This window comes from Misgurnus anguillicaudatus, chromosome 25 (assembly GCF_027580225.2).
Source record: "Misgurnus anguillicaudatus chromosome 25, ASM2758022v2, whole genome shotgun sequence".
Taxonomy (NCBI): Eukaryota; Metazoa; Chordata; class Actinopteri; order Cypriniformes; family Cobitidae; genus Misgurnus; species Misgurnus anguillicaudatus.
In genome coordinates this window covers 16,609,187-16,635,274 of record NC_073361.2, presented here as the reverse complement: position 1 = coordinate 16,635,274, position 26,088 = coordinate 16,609,187, and the positions used below count along the sequence as shown (strand labels likewise).

Sequence of the window (26,088 nt, the reverse complement as noted above, 5' to 3'; positions counted from 1 at the left end):
AAGGTGTCAATGGTCGTCTTTTGGACAAATGTCAAGTAAGCAGTCTTCCCCATGATTGTGTAGCCTACAGAACTAGACTGAGAGACAATTTAAAGGCCTTTGCAGGTGTTTTGAATTAATAAGGTGATAAGCTGTGTGGCACCAGGTGTCTTTAATATTAAACATTTTTTACAATATTCAAATTTTCTGAGATACTGAACTTCGATTTTTCCCTAGTTGTCATTTATAATCATCAAAATTAAAACAAATAAACATTTAAAATATATCAGTCTGTGTGTAATGAGTGAATATAATATACAATTTTCACTTTTTGAATGGAATTAGTGAAATAAATACATTTTTGATGATATTTTAATTATATGAATTACCAGCACCTGGGTTTTGTTTTACTTTGTTTCCATTTCTATTTCATATATCACAACCTACATCAATGATCCATGAAAATCTGTCATGAAAAAGTTTGCTTGTTCAGAAATGCCATTCATACAGATTTTTATAGAGTAAACACAGTAAGTAAATGCACATCACTGGACATTTATATAACACAAAAATATATTTACACTGGTGCCATTTTCATTTATATTTTACTAAGTGTGATTCACAGCATGGTCCTATTCAATCGATTCCATCTGTCAGAATATTTTCAGTCATATTTCATTTCAGCAAATGGAGACACATTAATTGCACCAAGTGTTCTTAAAGGAGCTAGAAAACACATTACCATAATTGAAAGTCCATACTGCGGTAAAAATAACTGTACTCGTGTTGAGCTAGACCCACTGGTGCCTTTTGCTGTCTGTTGGTGAGAACTAAATATATTTTCTGCATTCTGAATGGCATTCCAGTCCAAAGTGTATGTGCCAGTAGTTAACAGTGTACGATCATAAATAGTTTTCTCAGCCAAAGCATTTTCAAGACTAAGTCGCATCTTTAATGGAGGACGTCCGGCATTGGAAATAAACCAGCTAATAATGGCTAAAGAGAAGCTTTTTGTTCTCACTTTGAAAGCCTGCATTAGCAACCGTTCTAATAACATCTCATATTGACACGATGTTAACATTTCTGGCAATGTGATGGTGTAACATCTCAGGATCCAAATCCTAGGCCAAAATTATGTCACTTGCAGCACCTGTTCCCGGGATACGTCATCACCTTTGAGCGGTTCCGGCCGGCTTCCAAAAAAGTGAACCTCTGAACCGCTGCCTTTGGTTCTTAATTTGTGAGTTAGCAAGCAGCAACAGCCACAAAGTTAGTGAGTGTGGTCAGAGGGGTTACATTAAGGAAAAATGGACTCAACACGTCAGTCAACATCATGGTGTGGTGGAGACTTTCAGTAACATGTCCGATTTAGGTGCAAATGAGAGCTTAAAAGTTCATAGTTAATATGCAAAACAGATCATTTCTGTTGCACACCTGTGACCACACATTCAATATCAGGGCACCGAACTGCCATGGTGTTATGGCAACAATAAACAGCATATAGTTAGGTCAATAAGTTCAATTTATTGGCAGAGTTTTATCATTTATATTAATAAATGTGACTTTATTTAAACATGGTGTCTTGTATTGCTTTTGTAGCCATTCTTATACAAATAAGCCACACAAGTGCTGTGCGCTATATTTTTCCACAGTTTTGGGGGTTTTCTCTGGTTCATGTAGTGCCTATAAGACGACACACTACACACTCTTAAATGAAGGTTCCTAAAAAGGTTCTTTGTTAGGATGTATGGGCCCATAAAAAACCTTTAACTCTATTAACTCTATAGAGTGCCGTAGAGATGTATTTTTGTAGGTCAACCCCTAAAGTTAGCGGGACACTGGGGTCCCTCGCTAGAAAAGCCCATTTATTTGTCCCATAGACTTTTGGATAATCGCAAAAAAAAATAAGCTCTGTATTTAACAAAGGTTTATGACACTTACATGATTTGTCCAACAAGATAATTTTCAGATGAACTCAACTTTTTCTAGTAAATGCATTTAGACTTCAAAAATCATAAACGTTGTGTTCATCTGTGAAGATTAACTTGTTGGACAAAATGTGTATTGTTATAAACTTGTTAAACACTGAGCTTATTTTTTTGCAATAATCCAAAAGTTTATGGGAAAAATTAATGGGCTTTATGGCGAGAGAATCAGTGTCCCGCTAACTTTGGCGTTGGCCTACAAAAATGCATCATATCTACGGCACACCACAAAGTTGAATCAACTTAAAGTTGATTTGAAGTTGAATCAATCACTTAAATTGGTAACAAAAAATTAAGTTATTTTAACTATATATGTAGAGCTTGGTTCCAAAACGCGATAAACGCCATTTAAATAAAATAGAGTTACCCCCAAAATCAGTATTGTATCAGGTCAGTATTAAAAGTAAATTCTTAATTGTACGCAACCTCCCATACCTGCTGTGTTATTCTGTCATCTTTTCTCCCTTTTTTCCCCAAAACGCAATAAACGCCAGCCCTCCTCCTCTGCAGAATGCAATAAATCCTCTCAACCAATCACAGAGCACCATTCCACGCACTGTAAACAACAATGGCAGCGCGTTGAATACACACACATTGTAAAAAAATTCTGTAGAAATTACAATGTTATTGCAGCTGGGTTGCCGGTAATTTACCGTAATTTTTAAATGTATTTTATTTACTGGCAAGAGTTTGTTCAAAGTTCAATACATTTTAAATATTAACAAGTCTTTATCTTTACATAATAAATCTATACAATAACAGCCTGGGAACCAGAAATCATCATCAACCTTTTCCTGTTTTTTGCTTCAGATTTTGTTTCCCAGAATGTTTTGCTTGATGCTTTTTTTGTTTTACTCTGTAAAGACAAAGACTTGTAAATGTTTAATGTTCATTTAACTTTGAACAAAATGTTGCCAGTAAAAACATAAATTTAAATCTATGGTAAGTTACCGGCAACCCAGCTGCAATTTCTACGGATTTTTTTTACAGTGCAGAATCCTAGTTTTCCTCATCTACTTTGTAATTCGTGATCAACAAACAAACAAAAACAAAATAATACTTTAATGGCACTTATAAACCTGTAGTGTTTTTCTGTGGCAGGAAATAAATGTAAGCCATCAAAATCTAATAATTTACGCAAGAGGCCGGCTGTTGCTTGTTCTCCTGACAGCATGAAGCTTCTGTCATGCTAACACATTGACCCCAGCTGATCTTATGAAAAACTTTCCATTATTTTACTCGAAGCCAACTAAAAAATCGAGCAGGACCAAACCATTTTACAGCTGATCGCTGTCAGAAAAGTTCAGCGATGACGTCCCAAGGATGACAGCAGCACTGACAGCGTTCTTAACTCTTTCCCCGCCATTGACGAGATATCTCGTCAATCAAGAGAAAACGCTTCCCCGCCAATGACGAGTATTTCCGTCTTTTTAAAACCGGAAGTATTGCCCTATGACAAGCTGCTGCATGTCCGTGTCTGTTTTAAAGATCACTCTGAATGGGATCTCTATGAAAAGTCCATCACAAAAATGAAATTATCTCTGCTTTTTGCTCAAAATGTGGTGTTTTTGCAGAAACCTACCCATATTCAAAAGCTGATTACAAAACAACTACTGAAGGTAGGATGAAACGTTTTTTTTGTTTGAAAGCAGAGGGTCTGTTCTTTCATTTGGTATATTGTATGTTTATATATTTGAAGAAGAACATTTTCTGGAAGGCATTAAACTTTTATGAAAATCATGAAAAATGCTGGCGCTGACTGGCAACTTTTTTTAAAAATGCTGGCGGTGAAAGAGTTAATATGACAAAGTAAGTGGTTTGATTATTTTTTAATCAGTGTATACCACTAGTCAACTAAATGAATATAACATGGCAAAGATTAATACACATTTTAATATTGATTCAATAGATTTATAGTATTTTGAAAAAAAAACTTGTAATGGATTTATTTGCATTTTGTCAAAAAATAATCAGTTTTTATAAATTATTAATTTAATTTTTTCATGTTTTCATAACATAAAGATGCTATGTGAAATTTTGTAACAGAAAATAGTGGTTTTCATTCTGTCACTTTCTTGGTATAGACGGTTTCATTCGGACGCACGTGATACACGTCTGGATCCGAACCTTACTTCCGGTTTCCTTTTTTTAATGGTCTGACTAGTTGCTAAACTGATCTCTTGAACAAATGCCTCGTCGAAAATAACGAATGTTTTTGTTTCCTATGTAATCTATGTGTTGTTTTTTGTGCTTGTTATATAAATAAAGAACTTTGTTGTTATTTATTCTTAGCGTATTTGACCGGAAGTTACGTGCGGATCGCGACAGCCGCTTGTTTATGTTGTTACTGCTGAAACCGTCTATAGAAAACACGTTTTTACCGAAATGAGTCAAAATGGATTTATTGCATTTTGAAACCAAACTCTTCATATACAAACACTTTGAGTTAAAATGTTACTTTTTTTAGGTGTTACCAATTGAAGTATTTTTTAAGTTGATCAAACTTTTCATTTTTTACAATGTATTACAAAGTTGCGTTGTAGTGATTTATTTTAAGAACCCGTGGCTAATAGAACAAAAATGCTTCTCTTTATGGCATTGTTGCAAAGGACCTTTTCTTGTCTTAATCCTGGAGTACAGGACAATCGAATGCACATCCCAGCAAAGCATAATTTATTTGACTGGTATGCATTCACAGACGCTTGACTTTCCTGGCCTATATACTCAGTACGCACGTACAGTACACGCATACTATTCTGATATTAAAATTTGCATCATGTACTGTACACGAACCCTCACGTACGCGTAAAAACTGAACCATACTTCAGGCTTAACTCTGAGTTTTCTCAGTATTTCTCTCGTTAAAAAAACTGCTTCCATAAAACATCTGTGCAAATTTAATTTAAAAAATCCCCTTACAATTCCACACAAGCTGCGCACACAGTGTTGTACAGCTGAAACTTAACAAGTGCAATGCTTCATATCCACATGACTTTTTTATTTTCAACCAAACGTGCTAACAGCAAAGTAACACGCACTCGTTCACTCCCTGCCCAGCTGCTGACTTCACCCTACCCGCAACTTGTTTGTCCACAGTTTGCTGAAAACTTTCTCTGCGACTCAGTAGGTGGAAGTGACATTTATTATTTTGGGCAAGCTCCTGTTTAAAACAGTAAATGTAAAGAGAAACATGGAGGTTTCTAGCCGAGAGAGTCGGTGGTGAAATCACTTCACACTTTGAGTAAGGTGATGACAGTAGGGATCAGGGCAGTGTAAGTTATTCCAGAGGTCTCGGCAGGATAGCAAATGATGTGACCCAAACAAGAAGCCGATAAGCCAGTGACATACCGGGAAACAATCCCTGCTATACCTCTAGCAATATATTCATCCGTTGTGAATGGCTTCGTGAACGGATGCGGACTGAGACCCAGCAGAAGGGGGAAGTGTGCTCACTGACAAATGTGTTGGGTATAATGTAGATTATTTTAACTGGTATAATGCAAACAGGACCTTAAATCATGCATTTTCATTAAATGGTAAATAAAACTTTAGATTACGTCGATTATTAGCTTAATGAGGTAATGAGAGTTGTAAATTTAGATTAAACCAAACAATTACTCAGTGTGGGCCAGCTAGCTTGGGACCAAATGTTGCTCTGAAGTTACTGTTAAATGTAAATACCTTCCCTATCTCACGGCAATGTTTTCGTGTTATTGACATGACATGATTTTCCACTGTTTTTCGAGCCTCTGGAGCACGAATGTCTTTTCGTGCCACCCAGCACAAATTTCTATAAATGGTTTTTCGTGTCGGTTCTTTATCATGTCATTTTATGTATTGTTTTCTCATCGTTTTTTTCTTATTTTTAAATCATTGTCATGGGATTAGGGTTAGATTCGGGGTTTGCATTAGCATGTTATTTTATGCATTGGTTTCTACTCGTTTTTATCTGCTTTTAAAACTATTCTCGCCTTTAGTTGGGGTTAGAGTTGGGGTTAGGAAGTCACAGAAAGTGATTCTAACCCAAACCCCAAGAGACAATGGTAAAGAAATAGAAAAAAACGATGAGAAAGCCAAATATAAAATGACACAAAAAAACAATTTAAAGAAATGAGTGATTCTCGCAAAATTAGACTTAAGAGGTGTCATGAAACATTTTGATAAAAAAGTAAATGCAAAGTAAGAGTATCAAAATAAGAAACATACAGTTACAAAAATCTATTCACATGCTATTTTGAACATGATTTCAAATGACATCATACAAACCAATTTTGTGGTTTTTTCCACATTTAAGGGGAACATTTTCATTACCACTCAAGATGGCTACCACGTAAGCAGTTGAAAATGAAATTGTGTTTCTCATAGTACCTAGAAAACTTTTTAGTTCTCATTACCGAAACATGAGTTTGTAAATGCATATATTTAATGTAATATCATGTTGCGGTAATGATAATTTTTAATAATGATAATCTAAAAAAGTAAATAATTCTATAGGAAATATGCTTTAAATGTTCTTAAAATAATGGTTATAGTAAGTTCAGACCTTAATCTTATATGTACAAAAAAAATTGGCTTCAAGTTTTTTTTCTAAATCGGATGCTGGAGACGGATTTTGTGAGAATGGACACTGGATTTCGTGAGAATCACCCAAATTTGTGCTGAGTGGCACGAAAAAGACATTCGTGCTCCAGCGGCACAAAAAACAGGCGAAAATCGTATCAATAACACAAAAAAATTAATCAAATTTTTTTGTGACTATAACTCGAATTTCTGTGAGATTGGGTTGTAAATACAGACAGACAGACTTTTTCTTTTTTTCTATTACAGTACAATAGGAATTCAAATTATAACTAAAGAGCTCAGATGCAAGTGTGTCTAACATGTTTTCTTGTAAATGAGAATTTTTATTATTTCTTAATTTTGCCAACAAAGCGGTATTTCTGAATGGCTTAAGGCTGCGATTAATCAGATTTGATGCAAAAGTATTTGATAAACGCATAATACGTGCCGAGAGCCTCCTTAAGTCAATCTTGTTATCTCGCTTTTGACGGAGGTGGCCTTTAGCGGCTTTTACATCTAAGCCCCTCAATTGTTAACAATCGAGTATAGGTCAAAACCTCCAAATAGGACAAACTAAAATTATTTAATTTAAAATTTATTTTAAGGTATTTCATAGCAGTATAAATGCATGTAAGATCCCAGTATGTGTGTCCATTCTTCTTAAATAAGTCCCTTTTCCCAATACTGATTAAAAATGCAGTATAAGAGAATAAAAAATATGATCCTATTTCAAAAAAAGCACCTGACAAAAGATAAAGCCGAAACTTGGCAAATTCTATCCACTTTTTTAATTGTAAATTGAAATTGTGGAAGTGCAAGTAAACACTAAAACTACATGAGCGTAATGTTTTTTTAACACCCCCACATGACATAATAGTCAAGAGATTGGGGGCTGAGGGCATTACATCCACATTGACTTTACACACCTATTAAAAAACAGCAGTCATTCACACCAAGTTTAACAGGAAGACATTGTAAAACGAAATGAGCGAGACCTACAGTATTTCATAATTAATAGTTTGCGGTGAGGGAACGAGGTCCACGGTGACGTAAAAAGGTCAACCATAAAAAGTTGACAAAATAGTAATCAATCTCTCTTTTAAAATAATTCATAATCATTTTGAAATGAACAAATCTGTGATTGCCTGAGGGATATATAGGCACAGTAGCCGTGATTATAATGACCGTAGAAAGTGTTTTGCTAGCAAATACATTCGTCAGTTCTTACGGTGGTCTCGCACGCAGCAGGAGGCCACACCTGCAAACTGTACAGAGTAAATTACTTTGCAGTCCAACTTGCCCTTGTCTGCTACACTGCGCTAACTCTATTGTCAAATCCTTAATCACCACCACCAGATTTATATTCCAGGGTTAACTCATGGGAATGACTCAATAAAGCTCAGAGTTATTTGTTCTTTTTATAGTCAATTACTTCACTATGTATAGAAGGGGCAACTTTTGATAACTCACAGCAATGTGCCAAAATCAGGTTAGCGCATTTATCACTGTGCTTTGTTTAGTCTGATATGCCTTGAGCAGAATTAAGACTGTGGGGGAATAAAAGAAATTATAGCAAAATATAAAGCAGAGACAAGATAGACGCTAATCTATTAAAAGATGTAATGTAGCTTTACCTCGCTGCATTTTAGTAGAGAATTGAGATCTTACAAACCTGTAGGTGAGACAAAGAGAGCAATTGCAGATGACAACTTGTTCACAATGAGTTAAATTTGCGGTTAATTTCAGCGTTCAGTTTGTTTTCGCACTGCACGAAGAAAAATTAATCTCCAGGCTAAGCGTTTGGCTCTTTGTTGCAGATTAAAACAAGAGACTTATATAGTACAATCAGTTTTTAAAAATCCCAGGTTTCGGTCCAGAAATAAAAGCCAGAGCACTTATAACCTGCAAACATCTATCTTAATCATTCGCTGCATTAATGGCCAAAGCGCTTGCAACACTCAGTTCATAGAGAGCGAAGTGTTTGGTTAATTCATACAGTAGATGCACTCCAGAATCAGGAGCTTTATGAGAGAACGGTGATTTCGATAAAGGGATGTGGTCTGTGTTGAGATGTCAGGAGTGTAATGGCTAGCTGAGTCATAGGTTAAAAAAAGCTGTCATTAGGGATTTCAACCCACTGCAACTCATGACAGTAGCGTAGTGAATTATTTATTAAGGTGGAAACTTAAGTGCCCAAACTCAAGGCCGCCTGTTTTTCGGAGTGTTATTTTTTCTCTTCAAGCTTGTTTAAACTGCGCTGCCAATAATTGTCACGTTTGCAAGTTTTAATAAGGATGATTTATTAGCGTGACTTTCCTTGCCATTTGATTTCTGCCAAACGATTTTGTTTAACGACAATAACAAATGAATGCATTTTGAAAATATGCCTAAAAGTTGCTGAACATGATGAATATTGAGAGATGAGTATAAATATAACCAAAAATAAATGCGCTATTAAATCACTCTTTTTATTAATGAGTGCAAAACATTATGTTCTTGGCAGATGCATTTTTACCATAGCAGCTGTACAGACAATAAGATACTACATAAGGGTTTTATGACATTTATACCGCATTATTAGCAGCCTGACAGATTAGTTAGGTTAAGTTAACTTTAAGTGGCCGATATTACCAAAATCTTCTTTCACGATTGGATTCATTTTATATCATGATAACGATATGTATCACGGTAGCTTTTTTATGTTTTAATAAGTTTTTTTTCGGTTATTAAAATATTAATACCATTGAACGTTCATAATTTTTACAAAAACCTAAAAAAAGCATAAAATGAAGATAAAAACAAACAAAACTCAAGCTCTCTGAAGATAAACAGTCAATGATAAAGGAATGATAATACATAATTATGTATACTATGAATATATATTTTTTATTTAAGGAAGAAAAGTGATTTGGTAAAGAGCAGTGAGAGATTTTCTTTTGGTAACTTCCCCTTTAAGACCAAAGTCCGCACCCTACTGTATGTTACACATGCGTTTTGTCTTTTAGCTGTTTCTCTTAAGCCCTAAATGGTCGTGTTTATGAGGATACTTGCAAAGACGGGAATTTTGACACATATATGTATTTAAGGCCAATAAAGCGGGAAAATGCTCACAAGCTTAAAGGAAAAGTCCATTTTCTTAAAAGAAAAATCCAGATAATTTACTCACCACCATGTCATCCAAAATGTTGATGTCTTTCTTTATTCAGTCGAGAAGAAATTATGTTTTTTGAGGAAAACATTGCAGGATTTTTCTCATTTTAATGGACTTTAATAGACACCAACATAATGCTTGAGTTAATACTTAACTCAACACTTAACAGTTTTTTCAACGGAGTTTCAAAGGACTATAAACGATCCCAAAATAGGCATAAGGGTCTTATCTAGCGAAACGATTGTCATTTTTGACAAGAAAAATAAAAAATATGCACTCTTAAACAACAATTTTTCGATAGAGACGATAGTCCAAAATCTTCTACCGGTTAATCATGTCTACCGCAGGGTTCCCCGCAGCATATATCAGTTAAGGCGGCCCGCCTAAGCTTGGAAACCCTACCGCCTTAACTAGGTTGTCAAGGGAAAAAAAATTCTGCTGCCGCGAGCGGGGACGCGTGCCACACGGCCGAAATGAGAAAGATGTGGTCCGGACCGTCCCTTTCTGGAGGATAACTAGCCAGTTGATAAAACATCTCAGAGAATAGCGCAGACGTGCTTCACACCGCGAGCGTGCACGCACACCACATGGCCGAAATGAGATAAGACGTGGTCCGTCATGTCTGGAGGATAGCCAGTTGATAAAACGCGTGTTCGTGAGAACCGTAAGTGGACTTATGTTTTAGGTTTATTTCAGCCTGTTATTGTATTAGTCTAGTTCTTGCAAATTGAAAGTAAGTTAGCTGGTGATTTTGTTGTTTGAGCAACCTGCTAGAGTTTCACGTGCCTGTTGATTAGATATAATTGTTGAGCGCTCTTGCTCACTTTATTTATGTGCATTATTTACATGCTACAATTATTTACATTCCTTTAAGATAATGTAATTAATAGTGGGAAATAATCAGTTTTTACAATTTTTGCGCTATATATCATCGTTCATCAGACGTTCTACATCATCTGCTTTAGTTTGTGTTTATTAACCCTTTAGTTTCACTTCATCACGCAGCTATTCCCGTTAAAAGGTAAAAACATTTAATTCATTAATAATCTAGTATGTGTTCAGTTTCTGTCATAGTTTCTTCAAAATTAAGTTTTATTTGTGTGTTTTAAAAATAAATATTTTATTTATTTATTTTATTAAAATATTTTAATTTTCACCATGACGCATACGTCATGATGCCACGCCCTTGGACCTGCCCACCCGCCAAACCCTACCACCTTAGCTAACAAAATTTCTGCGTGAAACCCTGTACCGGTTTATCGCCCACCCCTACTTTAAGTCAACAAATTAAATTTGGCAGCAATTGCACTATACTACATACAGTACATACACAGTAAATATAGTTGTCAATACACCTAAAAAGATCAAATCATGCAATGATCAAGGAATTTGATAAAAAAAGATGCAAGCTAATATGCTGTCATTGAATTGAAGAGATTACGGTACATATAAAACATTAAGCACTTATACAATGCATGTACATTTTTTCATTCTAAAGTTAACCGGAAATTGTGCTTATAACTTTTTGATCCAGTTGTTATAATATAATTTTTTATAAGTAACATACACATACATGCACTCATACCCCAACATTTTATGAACCACCTACACTTTGATAAATGCTGCTACCCTATTCATTTATTGTCATGTTATATTGTCAGTCAGGTTTATATACGTCACATATATTTATATATAATCAGGTATATGTGGTTGTAATGTCATGACACTCCAATCTCTTGTCCATTATGTGTTTAAAAAGCATTACAATCCTGCAGTTCTGCGGTTTACTTGCACTTTCATGATTTTCATTTACACTTCAAAAATACAAAATTTGGCAACAAGTTTTGGTGAATTGCTATATGTTCATTTTTAAAGCATGACCATTCTCTAACAAGGTACTTTTCATCAATAGTGAATAGGGACTTAAGAAGAATGCTGAAGAATCAGGGACACAAATATCAGGATTTTAATTGTAAATGTAAATTATTAGGGATGCTCCAAACAATCGGCCGCCGATCGGTATCGGACGATAATGGCATTAAATGACTCAATCGGTATGCGCTAAATTTGCAGATCTCGTGAACCAATCACATGAACAAAGCGATTTCTCTCACGTCTTAAAGCTACAGTATCCTAATTCATCTCTCATTCACTCTCTGCTTTTTACTAAAGAAATGTTATACTTCATATGAATGTGTGTATATTAACTCATACAGTAAAGACTGTGAAGTGTTTTATTTTTCATTACTTTTAAGAGACATAAACCTTTTTAAAGAGATATTCAATTTCTCTTTGCAGAAGAAATATTTGCTGTGCTTATTTATTTGATTCTCTATTATAACAATATATACCTAATTACTGCAAGTAATATAACAAAAGCAACATCTGTGGTATTACTTTATCTAAAAAAAAAAATTAACAGTTACAGTCATCAAAGAGCTTGCATATCAGCTTTAAAAAAAATCTGTATCGGAATTTATCCGATCACCAAGATAACAAATCAGTAATCGGTATCGGCTGCAAAAGCATCCCTAGAAATTATCTTACTTACAATTACTCTTAAAATAGCAAATTTAGTCCGTCCCATTTACTGTAGATGTTCTGACCTCTTTTACTAATATTGTACTGTGTACTAGCTGTAAATGGTTAAATCACAATAAAAGCAAACTTGACTTGACCTAAAAATTGAAGCATTTAATTTAAAATCTGCACATTTAATCTACAACTAGAGTTTAAGCAAATGCAAGCATTCCTGAACATCATCACCCACATACAAAATGTTTTATTTCCAGTTTTTAAATCCCATTTGTTTAACAAAAGCCACAACATTTTCCAACTCTCCAGTTGAAATCAATTTCACATTGTTCTCATTGTCTACTGATTTCTAACTCCACACATATCACTCAAGGCCCTCGCTCTTTGTTTTGTCCGTAATGTATGAAAATGGTTAAAAATCCCATGGGTCAGGGAAAATGATCTGTTCATTCCAGTCGCCTGCTTTAAGTCAGTCAAAACATTCCCGACTTCAAAAGAGGGCTTTGCCTTCTTAGGCCATTTCAGTGTCCCCGACTCAATGGCCCAGGAGGGGTTGGTTATTTGGATAAATTAATTTCTGGAGTCTGCCTGCTTTTGCAAAAGCACCGCTTGTCTGACAGCAAATTAGTCTCACTGAAACAACAGAGACTTTTAAGTCTGAAAGGAAACACCAGCGAAAAAAGGTGGCACGGACAATAAGCCGAATCGAGATTGAAATATTGAATCGTACATCTGGAGTTGGCCGTGCATTTCTTTCCATATTGAACATCATAATAGTAGTTTGAAGCAATTACAGACGATCACATGGGTGTTAGAATAAAACCATGACGTGTAATGGATACCGAGCTTCCCTTGCCCTGCGCAAACACTCGACCTCGGCCACAAAAGCAGAAAACATCATATGTAGGTTAAATTGCCGTAAACCTCTCGCGGGCTGCACGTTTCAGGAAAAAAATATAACAGACTAATCCACAACTCTGGGCATCGTGTCAACGTGCCACAAACAGACTGCTTGCATCTGTGATTTTATGTAAAACTCTAAACTGTATCAATTCTTGATAAAATTGGCTATAACACTGACTCCGAAGCTAAGCCACAAACTTGAGGTAGAGCGGTGCAAAGCAGAGGTCTTTAAGAGTGGAGGCCCAGACCTCAGCCAACACATGAAGACAATTCAAGATAAATGGAGCATGGTATTTTCACAGTACATGAAAGGCTGCCCAAGGACACAGTCCTGAAAGAGAGAACTTAGCAAGCCAGTAAAAGCGAAAAAAAGAAACTTCAAAGTGGTACCAAAACACATTTTGATTTGGGATAATTCATTTGATGAAATGCTTTGTGGGTCTTGGAATTGATGCAGTTACCACTTTGGGCGCTTAACGTATCCACTTCACAACACAAAACTACACACCCATAACATCATATATTTCCCTTAATGATAATGTAACGTAATGGTCCGTAATACAAATAAATGGCTTAAAAGCTCATTTTATCCAAATTTAAACTAAATCTAAAATTATGCATGAAATAATATACAGTACATTACATAAGAAATAGTCTGAAAATACATCAGTTGCAACAATAATGTTAATGCACATACACTAAAATAGACATTGACAATAGTTATCCACTTGCATATGTAGACTTACACTTATTTTTCCAATGGAAAGTGTGAAGCCCACAAAACAGTAAAATGACAGAAACGTATTGAGTTTAATCAAGTAGAAAACCAAGCCGTTGCATATGAATTATTACACAAATCCACTTCTGCTGCAGCACAACCTTGAACTCCATGTAATGACACCACTGGGCTAATGAGACCACATACCCTTGATGACGCTACATAACTAACCAGACGGAGGGCTAGTATGTCAACCACACAAGCTGCAGTGAGACCAAACCCAATGACCACTGTTACAGTGGGCCAAAACATGTTCGGTTAAACTGATACCATGCTTAAATGAATACAATCTTCCTATGCCATGTTAATCTAAGAAAAGTCAAATATTCTTGCACAGTTACTGGATTAACAGTAGCAAATTTATGGAAAGAAGTGAATCTATTGTTAGGTACACTGGTGTTTTAAATAAGTTAAACTAATCATATTTATTGCTTTTTCCGTTAGTGGGTAAAAACTTATGTTACTTGTGAATTATTTACACTTCTAAACAGGGTTAGCAATTCATAATTTGTAATGTTGACTTGATGCTTTAAGGAGAATGCTTAAAACTATTCCTTAATTATTCATTAAGCATGTTGATACAGGCTTTATACGACTATCCATTACCATTGATATATATATATATATTGAAATATATATATATATATCAATCCTATATCACGCAAATACGTATATATATATGGATTTGGCCCTTTACTCAAAAATGTATGTGTGTTCCCCGGGAATCGAACTCGCAATTTTTGTGCAATGCTCTACCAACTGGAATCAACAGGAACAATTTTATAATTTTATTTATTTATTTTATTTCAATAGGCGTTACTCTGCTTATCCTACAGTAATTTTGATGCTTTTGAATTTTTGTATAAATTAAATGCACCAATTTCCTCCGCGTAAAAGTTTGCAGATTTGAAAAGAAAAGGCTACCCTACCTTATTACAGCAAAATAATACACTGTAAATAAAAATGCAGCAAGTTAAAACAACTTGGTTTTGCAAGTCAATTCAACTTACTATTTTAACATTTGGCTTAAAAAAGTTGACATAAACTATTTCAACTTGAATTTATTTAAGTTAAGTTAAAGTAACATAAAAATATGTGTTGATTTGACAAAAATACAGCAAATTTTTTACAGCGTATAATGGTAAAACTTAACAATAGGTTGTATTTGTTAACATTAGTTAATGCTTAGCTAACAATGAACAATACTTCTAAAATATTTATTCATCTTAGTTCATCCTAATACTTTTAACATTAGTTAATGCATATTAAACTAATAAAAACAAGTGATAGCATTAACTATAATTAACTAAGATTAATAAATGCTCAAAAACTATATTGCTCATTGTTAGTTCATGTTAGCTTATGCATTAACAAATACAATCTTATTGTAAAGTATAACCAATATAATATATTTATACACTAAGTGTAGTTTAATAATAATTTATATTATTTGTAATATTTATTTTAAATGATAAATAATTTAATCTCAACAGCTATGGCATTAAAGAGTTAATTGCAAATAACTGCAAAAACAGACATTAATTGCTGGTAGATAGTATCGGCTCCAGGCTATGAAATAGCAGCACATTATAGCAAAATTACCTCTTGGTGTACATTTTCTTGTATATTAAATGTAATATGCCCCCTAGAGGAAGTTTCTTCAAAACACCTCTCTAGTCTCACAATTGACCTATTTTATGTTTGAAGAGGTTTCTTTTCATTCACATTTTTGTTTAACCACCAGAAAATAAATAAAATGTTCAGTCAAAGAAAACAAAAATCCAGTCCAAAAGCTAAACTTAATCCACACGTATCATTCATGTTTTGTGTCAATGTCAAAGCACAGACCAATAATAGCTGTTTATTTTTAGATGTGAACATTACGACTCCTCAGCTTTAGAAATTATGCCGCTTGGATGACCCGTCATTAACCCCCACAATTCCAGTTATCCTTATCTAAGATTTAAACTGTTAATCAATCTCAATTGTCTGATCCAACTAAAAGTTTTCTTCAATTAATCTCTTGTCTCGACTCAGTTAAGATAGCATTTTTCATCTGTAAGCGGATCACTTCTGAGCGCATAAAGACAGGCTCGTGCACAAACGCAGTACCATCAGAGAGAGAAATGTGTCTGCGAGTAAGCACCGTTTGGCAGGAGCACATTCTTAATTTCTTCATGCTCCATCTGTTGAAATGATAAAGTGCAGCCATAATGGAACACAACAAGATTAGATTAATTGGGTTTGTCCATTATACTGCAGGCCCTTCCACAGATGATCGCAATTTTCTCGGTTAGGGCCATTATTGCGAGATCTGTTTAGCAGCTGATGCAATTAAAATGGGCTTAATGTAAATCTAACAATACAAATAACACTTTCCCTCAATGTACGTTTGAGTGGACAGCCAGCGCGAAAGTCCAAAAGCGGAACAGATCAACTGCGCTGCAGCCCTTATTTAACTTCAAACAAACCAGGGCTCGATTTGATTAGTCTGAACCCTGTGATCAATAACTTTGTTATTGATGTGATCACCGGGCATGTTTTCATGTTCCCGGGGATGTTCAGGGATCCAGTTGCAGACCATCCTCTTAGTGTTAGATGACTGATCTGCTGCGTTTAAATCGCTTATGGACCTCAGAGTCCACAACACTCCTATATGCTACTGCGGTGTGTTGATATACAGGCGCGTCAAAGCCAAAAAGAGAGGCAGAGAGAATTTCGTGCCTGTACCATCGCCCTTGTTGTTCTGACAGGCCTCTTACCGGCAGTTTCCTGCAGCTGTATCAGGTCACTTCTATGGAAGGAGACCAGCAGGAAGTACGAATATCAGAGGAGGTCCAAATGCTCTGACCGCTATTTAAATAACGACTCGACGGGCTGAACACTTCTAGTCTCAGCATGTCTATAACTTTTGATTTATACCAAATTGTAAAACTGTAACAACGTTATAGCTGTTTATTTTATTTTTTCAACAGGCGGGCCCAGTACTGGATATACCTTTCTTTCTAACATGCAGTTTTCATTTTGGGATCTGAGGCAACATCTGTTTTTTGTGACTTTGTTTGCATCTGCACCACAGAGTCCTGCGTTATTGTGGCTAAATAGAGCAATTACCATAACCATAGACAACACAGTTATAATTTTGTGTGCTGTATATCGCTTTCAAAGCATGTTTTGAATTACTGTAGTATCCTATCGTATTTCGGTACGTATAAAGTAACACGCACCTGGCAAGGAGTATATGTTTTTTTCCATGCACAAAAAGGAGAAAATAAACTTCTTTAGTAATTAGGTTGTCATTTCATTGCTCCTTGTCATTTCATCTTCAGTTTCCGTCTTTTCGTTTCATTAAACATGCACATTTATTGTACAAGGATACTTGGCAATGTAAAACAAGCGTATGAAGGCTCGCACACCTTGTGGTTATGCTTTAACAAGATGGGATGCGAGTTATTGGCAGAGAAAGACAGAAAAACAAGCCAATTTGTCTTGTTATGGTATGCAGGTGATATTTAGTGTCAAAGTTATCTCTCTTTGCAACTGAAGCGAGGCCAAAAATAGAGACAACAAAAAATAAATAAATATCTGAAAATCAAAAATCGTGTATTACTGCATTGTGGTACCTTCAATTTTAGATGTTGCACATTTCCTGAGCATGTTATTTCTGTGTTAGGTATTCGCTCAAAAAAGGTACCACTGAAGATTTGGACGGTTGAGGTCACTGAGAATGTTAATAAGCTGCTTTGCCTATCCAAATACTCTGTTAGTTTGGGTTTTGAGATGTGGTGTAAGGGTTGGGAGCCAAAGAAAACACTTTCACAGGTAGGAGAAAAGCACAGACAAAACTTGCTTTAATTCAGACCTCATTTATAGTTCATATACTGGGGAATAATTAACTGCAACCCTAACCGAACATCAACTCTGCAGTAAATAAAATAAAAACGCACAAAAATTAAAAATGTTAATGACTTTAAATCTGGGAGGAGAAATCCCTCCTTTATTTTTGTAAACCCCTCCTTTGAAAAAATCCTAAAAACAGTAAAATGTGTTTTCACTTTGACATCACTTGCATTTACATTTTTTAAAATAATAAACTCCACTGTTAAAAAAATTTGCTGTAGTTATGCAGCTGTTTGCCAGTAACTTAATGTAAATGTTATTTACTGTCAACAGTTTGTTCAAAGTTAAATGAACTTTAACAAGTCTATATCTTTACAGAAAAAACTATAAAATAAAAGCCTCATGCAAAGCATTCTGGGTACCAGAAATCCTTTTTTTCCTTCAGATTTTGGTTCCCAGAATGCTTTGCATGAGGGTGCTATTTTAGTTTTTTTCTATAAAGATAAAGACTGTATGTTAATGTTAATGTTTAATGTTCATTTAATTTTGAACAAACTGTTGCATTTAACATACATTTAAATCGACAAACAGCTGTCAGTAATACTGTAATTTCTACAGAAATTGTTAACAGTGTTTACATGTTTGGTATTACATGTACATGTCCTATGTCTAAAGCAATAACACAATACAAAAGATACAAAATTATGATTACACAACAGAAAACAACATAATCTTCAGCTCTACTACACAAAGTTTTGTCTAGTCAGCAGTGAACTATGTTTGACCCTTACCTTTGTTACTGTTTATCACAATAAAGTGATAAAAAAAAATCAGCCAGGCGTTGACTGCTAATATTCACAAACTCAACCCTCAGCAAACACAGTCTGTTTTTGATAACACAGGTGACACCACACAGAAACTGTGATGTTCAAACCACACTGACGTAGCGAGAACATAATATTAATCTAACAAAGACTATAACAGATTTCTCTACACTTTCAAGCAAAAAGGTAAAGAGATTTTATTTTAATCATAATTAATTATTATTTAACTATTAATAGATAAGTAAAAGAATTCCTCCTCCAAGTAATATAGCTCATTAATCCAATTGTTCAATTCAATTTTATTTATATAGCACTTTTCACAATTGTTTAATTGTTCCAAAGCAGCTTTACATTAATAAAAATTTGAGAAAACAGAGAAATTATAGGACAACAAAGTTGAAAGTACAGTAGCTAAAATTAATTCGTACTAGTGAGCGGTGTAATATTGCAACGTATAACATAATGTAATTTTAAGTTAAGCAAATCTCAGCGGACTCCCAAGGGGTTGAAAAACTCTATGGGAAAAGCCCTTGAAAGAGAGCCAGACATAGCTGATCCTATAGAGGATATACTATATATTGAGTACTATATTATAAAAATGTATGTAAATAATATGTTTTAATAATTTAAAATAAAAGTTAAAGGAAGTGGTTGGTTGTCACTGGGTGATCCATAAAAAAAAGAAATGATGTTACTATGGGCTCTATCTTACACCCGGCGCAATGCAGCGCAATGCGCGACGCAAGTGTCTTTCGCTAGTTTCCACCCTAATTTTCACGTTTAGCGCCGCGTTGTTTAAATAGCAAATGCATTTGCGCCCCCTTTGCGCCCATGGGCGTTCTGGTCTGAAAAACGAGGTGTGTTCAGGCGCATTGTTGGCGCATTGCTATTTTGAGGCAACTAAAATAGACTACGCCATTGACCAACAAAAACCTGGTCTAAAGTCTAAAGACAATGGCGCAAGGTGTTTTATGTTATTTAAAGAGCGCATTAGTAATATGCGCCTATAAACGGGAGGACAACGCGGGTTTGCTTATCACAAAGTACATAAATGCGCAGCAGCACAAAAATGCTTTTAAATATGAAAGATTAAAGGATTGAATTTATTATTAAATTATTACATTTATTATTTATTATTATTATTGAGTCTCTTGGACATATTTATAAATGAGGACTGATTATGAGACGTTAGAAGGCGCAAAGAGCTGCTTTACCTGCAGCCTGATAAATAAATAAATGCTTTGCTTTAAACAAATGCGTCTGTTTTTAAATGTGTTTTTTTTAATGCTACCTCACGGATTTATTGTATATGATGTACCTGTGGATATGGCGAGATGAGAAACATTTGTAAGTAATGCTTAAAAAAACTCTTTGCTAAAAAAACCGCTGTCCAAAGTGCTGAAATGTGAGGAGAGCCGTTTGTAATTTCTTTATCTCCTGTTTGTTACAAATAAAGTATTTTTAGAGTACAAACCTTATCTTACATACTTGTAAATTATGTTTTGATGATATTGGATAGCCATACATTTAAAGCAATTACAAGCCTGCTTTTTACTTCCATGACTAAAAGAAAACGGGTTTTAAAGGTTTTAATAATAAAATAACTATTTCAATATAAGGGAAAAACAACACAATTATTTAACATTAATCTTAAACTGGGGATCTTCTACCTCCGCTTAGTTTTTCAGTTTACAAAGTCCGTCATCTAAATAGGGATTAGACATAGCGCCAGCGCAACTTGCTTTTAAAGGGAATGAGAGCTGTGACTCTCATTGATTTACTGCACGTTACGCCCAAAATACTCCCATTACAAAAGGACCTACCCTTTTCGACCATGCGCTCGGCGCAAAAACAATTTTTCCCGTCGTTAAATTAGCAAAAGTGGATTCGGACACGCCCATTTAGACGTTGCGCTGTGCGCTTTAGACAATGCGCTTAGATCGTTAAAATAGAGCCCTAAATGTTTAATAGGGAGCTCCGATCAGGATTTTTCCAGCCGATACCAAGTATCAATTTCTTGTCGTCATGATCGGCCGATACCAATGCCCGATACTAATTCTTCAAGCTGATATGCAATCTCTTTGATGACTGTAACTGTTAATCTTTTTCTAGATAAAGTTATACCACAGATGTTGCCTTTGTAATATTATTTGCAGAAATTTGGTAATAGTATATTGTCGCTGCCCAATGAAACTCACGTATGTCCAAAACGGTTACTTTTCAGGAAGTGAAAAAAACACTGTATTTCAAAAGCAGTTGAATGTAGCGTTTTCATACTTGGTACGGCATCTTTACATGTAACCATATTCTTGCCAGTGTGATATAATCCACATTTGACCTAAATTAGGTTTAAATGGACATACGTGCATATTTTACAGTAACGGTGGGCGATACGCGTTCTTCCGATCATTAATTAGAATGGCCAAGTCGCGTTTCATATTGACAGATGAATACGCTCAGTTTATTAAATATCCTACGTCTTCGTTTATTAAATACGCTTAGTTTTTTTAAGATTAATTATACATTTATTAAATGTCTCTTCCAAACTATGAAGGGACAATGAATTAATACACTGACATGGTAATGCTAGACAGATCATTTGTTTGCACAGTCTTACCGTAATTTTGTCACTCCTAGACGTACGTCTGGCGTCAGGGTGGAAATGTTTACCTCGATGAAGGAAAGTCATTGTCTCACCAGGCTATGTTTATTTGGCTATCCAGTGCTGAGCTTCGATGAAACTTCACGAGACCGGCGAGATGCTTCCACCGGGCGGGAGATACACAGCGTGATTGACAGCTTTGACACAAAATGTATATACGTGAAAATCAGATGACATGATTTCACAACTTTTCATTGGCCATTTAGATATGAGAAGCATACTGTATATATTCAATCCGTCGAAAAAATCCCGAAATCGGCAAAATGGACATACGTGGTTTTCATCGGACAACGACAATATTTTTGTTTTAATAGAGAATCAAATAAAAACAAAACACAAAGAGCAGCTGCAAGTTAAATGAAAGTTTAAACTATCAAAACTTTTAAACACATGCAAATAATTAACTTTCGGCATGAAGATGCAATTGTCCACGATAGATAAGTGTTGTATATGCCGTTTGATCAGGATGTGAAGACGCTTTGCGGCTGTTAGTACCGGGGCGCCCTGATAGAAAATGCACATATCTCTGTAAAAACTGAGAGAAATCCGAAATTTGCAGGTCTCAAATTGGGGCCGCATTCATGAACCCTATGATCAAAAACGTAAATAGAAAGATTGGTTCATAAGATCTGCAAATTTGGCGAGTAGCCTACAGATCGAGTCGTTTAATGTGATGATATACCGATACCAATCTGCGGACGATCGATCGGAGCATACCTAATATTTAAAGGTTCAGTGTGTTTTTTTTTTGCGGCATCTAGTGGTGAGATTGCAAATTTTATCCAACAGCTCAGTAATTTCGAAACGCATAGAGAAGCTACAATAGCTGCCACAGGACAAACATGTCGTCGTCTGAGACGGGACAAAACGTGCTCTGTAAAACAGTATGTTTAGGGCTTGTTTAGGGCATGTTTATGTTTATGTAGATAAAAAAAGCCCAGTATAAGGTAATAAAAACAATACAGTTCATTATGTAAGGTCTTTATACACCACTGTTAACATAGTTATGTATAATATATACCATTTCTGTCAAGAAATTCTTCTAAATGTCCCACATTGCACCTCCAACTATAATTATCAAATATTGAAAGCTCAGTAATATTTTGATCATATCAACAATGAAATTCATATTGTGTAATATCAGCGTGCATTTAAAACAAGGAAACAGAGCGTGCAAATCATTTTAACTTCCCAATGAATTTATGGATATATATGCTACCAAATTGGCACCACCACACACCCATGAGCTCTCATTTTACTCTGCCAGGCCATTTGCATCATGTGTGTACAACTTAGGAAAAGCAATGTAAATATGATACACCTAGAATCACAAAACCTACAGGTGAATTGTGGCCGAAGTGTTACCACACACGTCATGCTTACAAATTTCTTTGCACAATGTATGTAGCCTCGTGCCCTGTATGTAACCTCAGATAGCGTGTTTCCCTTTAGCGAATCGGGCAAAAGAAGAGGTGACTGGTGTGGAGAGTGAATGCTGCAGGTCATGTTACGTGTAGAAATGGCAAGTGGGAAGGAAGTCTGCCCGGAGTTGGAGGATGCGTCAGCGTCTTATAAGTTTGGTGTGTGGAAACATTTTTTATTTCATGTTACCTATGATGACAGCGGAAATAAAACAATAGATAGAACTGTAGTCTATGGGCTGAATGTGTTCGAACAGCCACACGCGACAGCCTTCTCCGCCCATTTATCTAATCTGAGGTACTGAACACAATTGTCTTTTCTGACTTCTGCCTTCTGCCGCAAACACACGGTGAACAGCGCTATTTTTAGCCTTTCTTGATAAAACTAAAGTGGCTGATTTCCGCGTAGTTTCATTTTGCTAGCATGTAAAGATTGCGCGATCTTGTTTCATAAATTGCCCCTCAAAGTAATCAGGACGTGGTCAAAAGTGGACAAGAGAGACGGATTTAAATATTACAATTGTAAACGTTACGTTTCTCTCTCGTCTACATATACTCTCTGCAGTATTTAAGCAGACTCTCAGTGATAAATCTAAGAGCTACACTGAAGTTGGCAGTTTGATAAATGCAAGTTATCTTTGTGTGTTAAAAAGGCACATAAGTTCATGTAGATGGCAATACACAGTCTATTTTTTGCCAAATAAATGATAAGCATGTTGAAATTATCAATGTCTTCTCTCTTGCTGTATCAAAATCTCGCCTGGCTTTCCTCAGAGATGGAATTCAGTTTGTGTATGATTACATGATATAACTTTTTAATACTGTATCCTAAAATATGGCTAATTAATACATTAATAAGATAATACATTTCTGGAGTGTTAAAAAATCAAAAGAAAAAATACCAACAAGAACCGTACTGAACCAAGGCCATAAAACCGTGATACGAACCGAACCGAGGGTTTTGTGAACCGTGCCACCCCTATAAGCTAGATGTGGATCCAGCCAATATCATGGCGGGCTGTTCCTAGACTACAGACTCATGGGATAGACACTGTACTTGGCTTAATGGAGATGAAATAAGTCCAGTCATAAAACCCAACACCAGCACACACTGTGGAACAAACTTGATTGTGACGCTTCTGGGTGCACGAGGGTGATTTCAAACAGATCATTTTCATTTGTCACATACATTTTTTCAAAGCAGAATATGAAACTGAACATACAAATAATCGCTTACCTTTAAGCCATGGGTCAGCAGGCGTGGCCTAAAACCCATACAGTAAGGAACCATGGGAAATAAAATATATTTAGTCACACTTGTCTTTCAAAGAAAATTTGCATTGGCTGAACCATGGCATCTGAAATCCCCCTCGGCATTTGGAAAGCAGACCTGGTAAAAGAGAAAAAGCAGAATCATTTTTAAACCCGAAATTAAGATGTAGTGAAGAGAAACAGTAGCCTCACAGCCAATGCCTTACTAAATCCATATGTGGTTTAAACACAGGAAATACCCTCCGTTCAATGTAATCACACTGAAGGCCTATCCATCGGAGAGGGCCTTGTGGAACTAATTGAACACCATTAAGACTCCCGGTTCCAAATATGGAGCGCACACGAAAATCAACTTTTATGCTATTAAAGAAATCATAGTCGTAAGAAGCAAAAAAATCAAGGGCTGCATTTCAGTGAGATCTAATCATAAATTGAAGAAAAATGAAAAAATGTAATCTGTCTTTCCATAAACAAGTTTAGATTCATACGGCTATCTCCCAAAACGACAATCAATCCATTGGGACATAAATTGGCAAACCAAAAGTACAAATCATCATAATTACAGTAAGTGCTTCATCTACAGTGAAAAATGGATTACATTGCATTTCAGATGGGATGTCTCAGAATCTCGTATTGTTCATTGGCGCCTAAAATGTTAATGCTTAGACTGACAGTTTCATAATCAAAGTCTTAAAATTGTATAATGAATAAATGAAAACCCCATTCTCGTGTAGCAATGCCATGTGGAATTTACTGCCTTGTTTTGTGGTTGCAACAACTGCGATCCTCCATTACACACACATGTAGACAAATCACAAGGGTTTTATAATTACTACAAACTATTTCAAAGTTCGACAGCATACAAGAAACAATTAAAATCCACTATATGTCCTCGTCTGCCTAAATCATAATCTCTTATGATCAGCGAGCAGCCCACATCTTTTTATCCCTCGACATCTCTGACATTTGCGGGGGCGAGTTTGTTTACCCCATCGCTGGTTGTGGTTGTGGATGGAGTGTGGCTGGATGGACCGGTGCCAGTTGAAGAAGGCGCAGCATAGATTCTGACAGCCCTGCGAGGCAGTCACCCTCAACATATGCCATTGATTTAACTAGCACTCCTATAAAGAGCCGGCCAGACCGGTTAACACAGTCTCATCTCACACACACACACACAAACGTCTGAATCCGAGAAGAAAGCAGGGTTCAGAAATCCTTGATTTGTAACCTTCCAGAAAAACCTCGACAAGCCCTCCCACACCCCAGCCGTCCCTCATCTCTCCCCTTCCACCCACTCCCCGACTCCCACACAAGTCCCAGCTCAGCACTCAATACAAGGCTCTGCTGGTCTTCTGTGACAGCATATGGTTATCCACTCAAGCTGTCTCGAGACACTTGTGCATCATAGTCTGCTTGTGAACAGTGGGTTGCGTTCAGATTTAAATTGGACCGGTGGCATTTGTTGGACACGCAGGTGCTGTTCTTTTCAAAAACCTTTATTTTTTGCACAGATTTTGGGGGGAAATCTGCAGCATTGCCAATTTGATTTTAATATGGTTAAATGCATTAAACAGAGCTTAAAGTACTTGCTACTCAGTTTGATCAAATTAGCCGAAATAACAAACAAGTGCATAAAGCCCAGTGGGGTTATAAAGTTATAAATGTCCAGCATACCAATTTTGGTGGGAAATTAAGCAACATCTGCTGAATTCTAATGAGTGTAGATTGTGTGAGCCAACCCCCGAATTTGGAAACCAGTAAGATCCCTTCTTTAAAGATCTGTTTAGACCACCCTAAGTTTTCAGGCTATTCAAGGCTAGGTTATACTGAGTGTGGTCTAGCATTACCATGCTGTTCATCAGAATAAAAGTAGCTGCCCAGCATTTCCAATGTATTTGCCAAGGAGTGGTGTGCCTTTAATGTGCTCTTAGAGAGGTATAAAGAAGAGCTAAGAAGTGTGTGCGAGTGTGAAAGATAAATGGGGTGGCAACATTTGATGGAGGGATCTGTATAGAGCGATAGCATCCCTAACTGAGCCCCTGGGACTAGGGGTAGGAAAGGGGAAGGAGATAGAGAATGGGAGGGAAGCTGTTCAGTCTTCTCAAGTTAATGTATTTGACGTTGCTGCTTTACTCCTGATGAGTGCCCATCTCGACTATATGTCTGCGGTGTTAAAAG

At 35.9% G+C, this 26,088-nt stretch overlaps 1 protein-coding gene across 1 annotated transcript in view; it reads right to left on the bottom strand.

Annotated features, from left to right (window-relative positions):
- The window catches only part of eya1 (EYA transcriptional coactivator and phosphatase 1), a 100,809-nt gene that overhangs the window by 67,712 nt on the left and 7,009 nt on the right, over window positions 1-26,088 (bottom strand). The window contains exon 3 of the mRNA XM_055182237.2: window positions 23,876-24,028. The gene's annotated coding sequence lies outside the window, so the exon portion shown is untranslated. The remainder of the gene's footprint in view (window positions 1-23,875; window positions 24,029-26,088) is intronic.